This window comes from Triticum urartu, chromosome 1A (assembly GCF_056163025.1).
Source record: "Triticum urartu cultivar PI428250 chromosome 1A, HENAU_Tu73, whole genome shotgun sequence".
NCBI classification, from domain to species: domain Eukaryota; kingdom Viridiplantae; phylum Streptophyta; class Magnoliopsida; order Poales; family Poaceae; genus Triticum; species Triticum urartu.
The window spans coordinates 498,800,772-498,808,861 of record NC_141873.1 but is presented as its reverse complement, the minus strand read 5'-3'; the positions used below and the strand labels follow the sequence as shown (position 1 = coordinate 498,808,861).

Sequence of the window (8,090 nt, the reverse complement as noted above, 5' to 3'; positions counted from 1 at the left end):
ACTCTAGTAAACCCTTTGGGTATAGGTCACATGACGATGTGAACTATGGGTGTTAATCACATGGTGATATGAACTCTTAGTGTTGAATCACATGGCGATGTGAACTAGATTATTGACTCTAGTGCAAGTGGGAGACTGAAGGAAATATGCCCTAGAGGCAATAATAAAGTTATTATTTATTTCCTTATATCATGATAAATGTTTATTATTCATGCTAGAATTGTATTAACCGGAAACATAATACATGTGTGAATACATAGACAAACAGAGTGTCACTAGTACGCCTCTACTAGACTAGCTCGTTAATCAAAGATGGTTATGTTTCCTAACCATGGACAAAGAGTTGTTATTTGATTAACGGGATCACATCATTAGGTGAATGATCTGATTGACATGACCCATTCCATTAGCTTAGCACCTGATCGTTTAGTATGTTGATATTGCTTTCTTCATGACTTATACATGTTCCTATGACTATGAGATTATGCAACTCCCATTTGCCGTAGGAACACTTTGTGTGCTACCAAACGTCACAACGTAACTGGGTGATTATAAAGGTGCTCTACAGGTGTCTCCAAAGGTACATGTTGGGTTGGCGTATTTCGAGATTAGGATTTGTCACTCCGATTGTCGGAGAGGTATCTCTGGGCCCTCTCGGTAATGCACATCACATAAGCCTTGCAAGCATTGCAACTAATGAGTTAGTTGTGAGATGATGTATTACGGAACAAGTAAAGAGACTTGCCGGTAACGAGATTGAACTAGGTATTGAGATACCGACGATCGAATCTCGGGCAAGTAACATACCGATGACAAAGGGAACAACGTATGTTGTTATGCGGTCTGACCGATAAAAGATCTTCGTAGAATATGTAGGAGCCAATATGAGCATCCAGGTTCCGCTATTGGTTATTGACCGGAGACATGTCTCGGTCATGTCTACATTGTTCTCGAACCCGTAGGGTCCGCACGCTTAAGGTTTCGATGACAGTTATATTATGATTTTATGCATTTTGATGTACCGAAGTTTGTTCGGAGTCCCGGATGTGATCACGGACATGACGAGGAGTCTCGAAATGGTCGAGACATAAAGATTGATATATTGGAAGCCTATATTTGGATATCGGAAGTGTTCCGGGTGAAATCGGGATTTTACCGGAGTACCGGGAGGTTACCGGAACCCCCCGGGAGGTATATGGGCCTTAGCGGGCCTTAGTGGAAGAGAGGAGAGGTGGCCAGGGCTGGGCCGTGCGCCCCTCCCCCTAGTCCGAATAGGACAAGGAGAGGGGGCCGGCGCCCCCCTTCCTTCTCTCTCTCCTCTTTCCCCCCTCCCGAATCCTATTCCAACTAGGAAAGGGGGGGGGGAATCCTACTCCCAGAGGGAGTAGGACTCCTCCTGGCGCGCCCTCTCCTGGCCGGCCGCACCCCCCATTTGATCCTTTATATACGGAGGCAGGGAGCACCCCTAGAGACACAAGTTGATCTTCGTGATCGTTCCTTAGCCGTGTGCGGTGCCCCCCTCCACCATATTCCACCTCGGTCATATTGTAGCGGTGCTTAGGTGAAGCCCTGCGACGGTTGAACATCAAGATCGTCACCACGCCGTCGTGCTGACGGAACTCTTCCCCGATACTTTGCTGGATCGGAGTCCGGGGATCGTCATCGAGCTGAACGTGTGCTAGAACTCGGAGGTGCCGTAGTTTCGGTGCTTGATCGGTCGGGCCGTGAAGACGTACGACTACATCAACCACGTTGTGCTAACGCTTCCGTTGTCGATCTACAAGGGTACATAGATCACACTCTCCCCTCTCGTTGCTATGCATCACCATGATCTTGCGTGTGCGTAGGAATTTTTTTGAAATTACTACGTAACCCAACAGAATCCAGGCGAACCACCCAACACCGGCGGCCAGCCAACCCTACCTCCAAACTGCGGCGGCCAGCCTATTCTTCCCCTCACCGTCGGCCAGCCCACACCTCCTTCCCCAGTCATCCAGTCTGCTATTCCCTCCGCTCTCTCCTTCAGCGATACGATCACTGACATCACTCCTTTCATCCCCATTGTTCTTGATCTCCACAGCCACAACTACTATCATTGGAGGCATCTCTTCGAGATCCATCTTGGCCGCTGTTCTCTCCTTCATCACATCACCGGCGACACACCACCGGCCCCCGCCAATCCCAGATGGCTCAAGGATGACCAGATGGCTCACCATTATTCAGTGGCTATATACCCGCATCTCCACCGAGCTCTTCAACCTTGTGGTGACCAATGGTGCCACCGCCCGTGACATCTGGCTCGAGCTCCGCCGGCTGTTTCAGGACAACCGCAACGCTCGCATCTCCGCGCTCAACACGGAGCTCTGCACCATCACTCAAGGTGATCGCCCTGTCGGTGTTTTCTGCCAATGCATCAAAGCCATCGGGCGACGAGCTGCGTGAGCTCGGCGAGGTGGTTGCCGACCGCTCCCTCCTTCATGCGCTCATGGGTGGCCTCGACGACCGCTTCGCCCAGCAGGCGACCTTGATTCCCATGCTCGGACCTTTGCCAACGCTCGCCGAGGCGCGCTCCATGCTCCAGATGAGGAGCAGAATCAGGCGCGCAAGGTCAGCACGCCTCCCCTCTTCCACACCTCGGCTCGCCCTGCTCCGACTCTTGCGGGTTCGTCCGCGGCTTCCTCTCCGGCGCCTCCAGCACCTCAACCGCCGCCGGGGTGGTGCCCCAGCCCCAACTACCAGGGCAAAAACCCGATCTATCGGCCACCAAAGCAGGGATCGGCGTCTTCTTCGTCGAGCTCTACTCCTGCACCGCCAACCGCTGCACCATCTCCTGCGCCTTCCTCACCGGCTCCCTCAACATGGCGCCCTCCACACGATCCCTGGACGGGGCTCGTGCAGGCTTGGCCCATGCCATGGTCCGCACCCTCCCCGTACGGTGCTCCGTCGGCCTACACCGGCGCTTGGGTGCCTGGCCTTCGCCCTTCCACCGGCGCTCCTGGGCTCCTGGGCTCTCGTCCACCACAGCAGGCCTACACCGCCTATGCTCCTCTGTACCAGGCCGTGGCGGCGCCAACGGCGCACTCCTTGTACCCCTACGGGGTGCCCACACCATCAACCTGGGAGCACGCTGCATCACCAGCGCCATCGCCACCTTAGCCACCCGTTGCTGCTGCTGCTCCTTCATGTTCGACCGCGCCGGCCTGGGATCAGGCCGCCTTCATCGCCGCCATGAACTCTCTCACCACCCAAGACGCAGGTAACGAGTGGATCTTCGACTCTGGTGCATCTGCGCATATGTCTGCATCTAGTAGCTCGCTTTCTTCCATTCATCCCTCTCTTCTCTTTCCCTCCAATACTATTGGTAATGGTTCCACTGTCCCTGTCTCTTGTGTCGGCACTTCCTCTATCCCTTCCTCTCACTCCCCTCTTCTTCTTCGCGAGGTTCTAGTCGCTCCTGCCCTCATTAAAAACCTCATCTCAGTTCGTCGTTTCACTATTGATAACCAAGTTTCTGTGGAATTTGACCCTTTTTGGATTGACTGTGAAGGATCTTCGCACCCGGATGGAGCTGGCGCGCTTTGATAGTTCGGGCGATATGTACACCGTCCATGGCACCTCCACTCCTTCGCCCCACGCCATGCTCGCCTCCATCAGTCTGTGGCATCGACGGCTCGGCCACCCCAACCATGCTACTACAACCACCCTCCTCGACGCGTTTAGGATCCCTTACAGTCGTGACTCTCATGACTCGTCTCTTTGTCAATCGTGTCAATTAGGCAAGCATGTTAGGCTGCCTTTTAGTTCTTCTACTACCAGTAGCTCTTTCCCTTTTAAACTGTTGCATTGTGACTTGTGGACGTCACCTATCCCTAGTGTATCCGGTTTCAAGTACTATCTTGTTGTTCTTGACGATTATTCTCACTTTATATGGACCTTTTCCCGTACGAGCGAAATCTGGTGTTCACGGCTTGTTTGTCAACTTCCAGCGTTACGTTTTCACTCACTTCTCTCTTCCCATTCGCTTCTTGCAATGTGATAATGGTCACGAGTTCGACAACACCCGCAACCGTGAATTTTTTCTTCACCACGGCATTCTTCTCCGGTTTTCATGTCCCTACACCTCGCCCCAAAATGGGAAAGCTGAACGCTCACTTCGCACGATCAACGACATTCTCCGTACCCTACTCATCCACGCATCCATGCCTCCTCAATATTGGGTTGAAGCGCTTCGGCATGCCACATATTTACTTAATGTCCGGCCCACCAAAACTTGTCCTCGCTTCTCTCCCTATGAGTCTCTCTTCCTAGCCCTACCCACCTACGCCGATCTTCGTATTTTCGGATGTCTATGCTTTCCCAACTTATCTGCCACTACTGATAACAAACTCTCACCTCGTTCCTTGCCCTGTGTCTTGCTTGATTTTTCTGATTCCCACAAAGGCCATCGCTGCCTCCATCTTCCTACAGGTCGTGTTATTCTGTCTCGCCACGTCACATTTGATGAAACCATTTTTCCTTTCGCCACTCACGCTACCCCAAACTTTTCTGCCCCAATTTCCGGTGCCGTCACCCCTTCACCACGCTCTTCAGCGATTGACGTGCATGGCGCTGTTGACGTGCATGGCGCTGTTCATCTGGACCTTACTCACCCACTGCATGCCCAAGATTTGCCACCCACTACCGCTTCCGCAACCGACCAACCCAGCCACGGCGATCTCTCGGATCGCCCGCCACCCAGCTCCCCGGGCCCCGCCACTCCACCACACAGCTCCCCGGGCCCCGCCACTCCACCAACCAGCTCACCTGGTCCCGCCACTCCACCAACCAGCTCTCCAGGCCCCGCCACTCCACCAATCCCGACTCCTTCTTCTGATTCAGCTGGCCCCTCCATGCCACCGACTGCCGTTCCCGTTCCCATTCCTCGTAACGCCCACACCATGCGCACACGCAGCAAGTCTGGCTTTGCCCAACCTGTTGATCGCCTCAACCTCACAGCTTCCACATCTCCTATCTCCCCCATTCCCACCTCTTACAAAGCAACCCTTCTCGATCCAAACTGGTTCCAAGCCATGAAAGAAGAGTATGATGCCCTTCTTCTCAATAACACCTGGTCGCTCATTCCTCGACCTCCTGGTGCCAACGTAGTCTCTGGGAAATGGGTGTTTCGTCACAAATTCCATTCGGATGGTTCCCTCTCCCGCTATAAGGCTCGCTGGGTTTGTCGTGGCGATTCCCAACAACCCGGCATCAATTTCGACGAGACATTCTCTCCGGTCGTCAAACCTAGCACCATCCGTGTAGTTCTCAACTTAGCCGTCTCCTCCTCCTGGCCCATTCACCAACTCGATGTCAAAAACGCCTTCCTACACGGCTCTCTCACTGAAACCGTTTACTGCCGGCAGCCGCTTGGGTTTTCCCACTCTTCCTATCCTGATCACGTCTGCCATCTCCAAAAATCCTTGTATGGCCTTAAGCAAGCACCCAGAGCTTGGTTTCAGCGGTTTGCCTCATTCATCCAGAGTCTCGGATTCATTCCCTCACGTTCTGACTTCTCTCTGTTCATCTACCACTCTTCCACCCACACTGCATATTTACTCTTATATGTTGATGACATAGTGTTGACGGCCTCCTCCGACTCTCTTCTCACTCACATCATCTCTTCTCTGCGCCAAGAATTCTGCATGACTAACCTCGGTCATCTTCACCACTTTCTTGGTATAGCTGTCTCACGCTCTTCCGCTGGCCTCTTCCTCTCCCAACGCCAGTATGCTATTGAGCTGCTCTCCAAGTCCGGCATGCTGGAATGCCATCCTACACGCACACCTGTTGAGACCGGTGCCAAATTGTCTTCCGCTGGAGAACCCGTTCCTGACGCCACCCTATATCGTAGCATTACTGGCGCCCTTCAGTATATCACTCTCACAAGGCCTGAAATCACCTATGATGTTCAACAAGCATGCTTATACATGCATGACCCACGTCTTCCACATATGAACCATGTCCGCCGCATCCTTCGATACCTCAAAGGTACTCTTGATCACGGTCTCTCCAACCTCTCTCACAGCTTACTCGGATGCAGACTAGGCGGGATGCCCAGATACACGTCGATCTACCTCGGGATACTGTGTTTATTTGGGTGATAATCTGATTTCATGGTCGTCGAAGCGGCAGCTTATTGTTTCCAGGTCGTCTGCGGAGGCTGAGTATCGCTCGATCGCTCATACAGTGGCGGAGACTGTTTGGATTCGACAACTACTCAGCGAGCTTCACCGACCTCTGCACCATGCTACTATTGTCTATTGTGACAATATTTCCGCAGTGTACATGTCATGTAATCCCGTGCAGCATCGTAGAACTAAGCACATCGAGATAGACATCCATTTTGTTCGCGAGAAGGTAGCTCTAGGTGAGGTTCGAGTTCTGCATGTTCCTACTTCCGCCCAGTTTGCCGACATCTTCATCAAAGGGCTTCCAACAACAACCTTCCTCGACATACGCTCCAGTCTCAACGTCGTCGACGCCGCTGCTGACACTGCAGGGGGGTGTTAGAGCGTGGACTCGCTTCCCACTTGGATTGCACGATCGTTGCACGATCGTCTCTCCCCACGTCCTGTCGCGGTTGCGCCCGGCTCCCCTATTTATGTACTCCTCTCTGTATTCTATAAGGACACTCAACAATCAAGCACTTTACAAATTCCAATTAGTACATTGCACTCGAAACACAAAACACACAGTCTCTGCCAGATCAGACACCCCCTGAAGTCGAGCTATATTGACTAGGAGATTCACCAGGAGATAAGACACCACTTCGCGTGCTCTAAGCCCTGGAGGAGGTCCCCGCAAGGGATAGCCTCCAGTTAGGTTTCTTTAGTCTAGAAACCTCCAGTTTTGTAGCAACTCTCGGAACCTCCGGTTAGTTGCCCTCAGCCATCTCCTTCCCCATCGTGGTCGGCACCACTTTCTCAGTCGTCGGGGCAGCGCTGGTCCCCGGTCACCCATGGCCCAAGCCGGGGCAGCTCCTGTTCGGCGCATAGGCTGTCACGAAGCGACCATGCGCATACCCCTGCCCCACTCCCCGTTGTGCATAAGTGGGCCGACCCACGTAGATCATGTCCGGTTTTGGGAAGGTCCTTCCTAAGCCGGGTTTTTCTCCTTTTTCATTTTCTTTTTTCCATTGCCCCTTTTTGTTTTATAGTTTTTGTTTATTTTCTTTCGCTTTTTATTTTATTTTTATTCTTTGTTTTTTCTTTTTCTCGTTTTTTTGAATATTTTATTCACTGAATTAAAAAAATGTTCATCTAAATCAAGAATGTTTGTGACATCCAAAATTAGTCATCGTATCTTAAATTTGTTCACCACAATTTTGAAAAATGTTAATCCATTTTCTAAAAGTTCATAAAAATTTCAAAAAATGTTCTAGAATTGAGAATTTGTTCCTCAAATTCATAAAAATGTTCATCAAATCAAAGTTTGTTCATCTAATAAAAAATGTTCATCAATATTCAAAGGGAAAGGCTTACCTTCTGTCGGCCGATCTCGAGCCCACGTCCGTCAGCTCCATGTCCGTCGGATCGTCTTTTGATCCAACGGCCGATAGCACCCGTACCCACGCGCACGGGTCTACAGCTGAGCTGCTATTTCAGAAACGCTTTCTGCAACAGAGCGCTCGTTGCGGGGCTCTGTGGTGGTTAGATCCAGCAGTGAGGAGGCGGAACACCGTGCGGTTGGGACAGAGGCGGCGACTGGGTGGTCGACGGCGGCTAGGCAACCGCGGCAGACCAGCCGTGATGGCGATGACGACGAGATCTGAGGTTGCTGACGGCTGCACAAGCAGCAGGTGTGTATCCTTTTTTGCAACAAAGACCTTGTTTCAGAAATAAAAAACTATTCTGGGTGAATTGTTTTTTCAACAACAGGGTCTATTTTTAGAAAATTTCTACAACACATGTCTTGTTTCAGAAAAAATCAAAGATTTTTTTTTCTGCAATAAGGTTCCTGCTTCAGAAACATATGCCCGGTTACAGAAAGCGTTGAAGAAGCACACGATCATAGAGCGTACAAGGCCAAGAATTGCAACACGATGCGTGTTT

General features: G+C 51.4%; 1 pseudogene; it reads left to right on the top strand.

The window, feature by feature from the left end:
* Positions 1-2,485: 2,485 nt before the first annotated feature.
* On the top strand, positions 2,486-4,873 carry LOC147991953 (uncharacterized; annotated as a pseudogene).
* Positions 4,874-8,090: the final 3,217 nt, after the last annotated feature.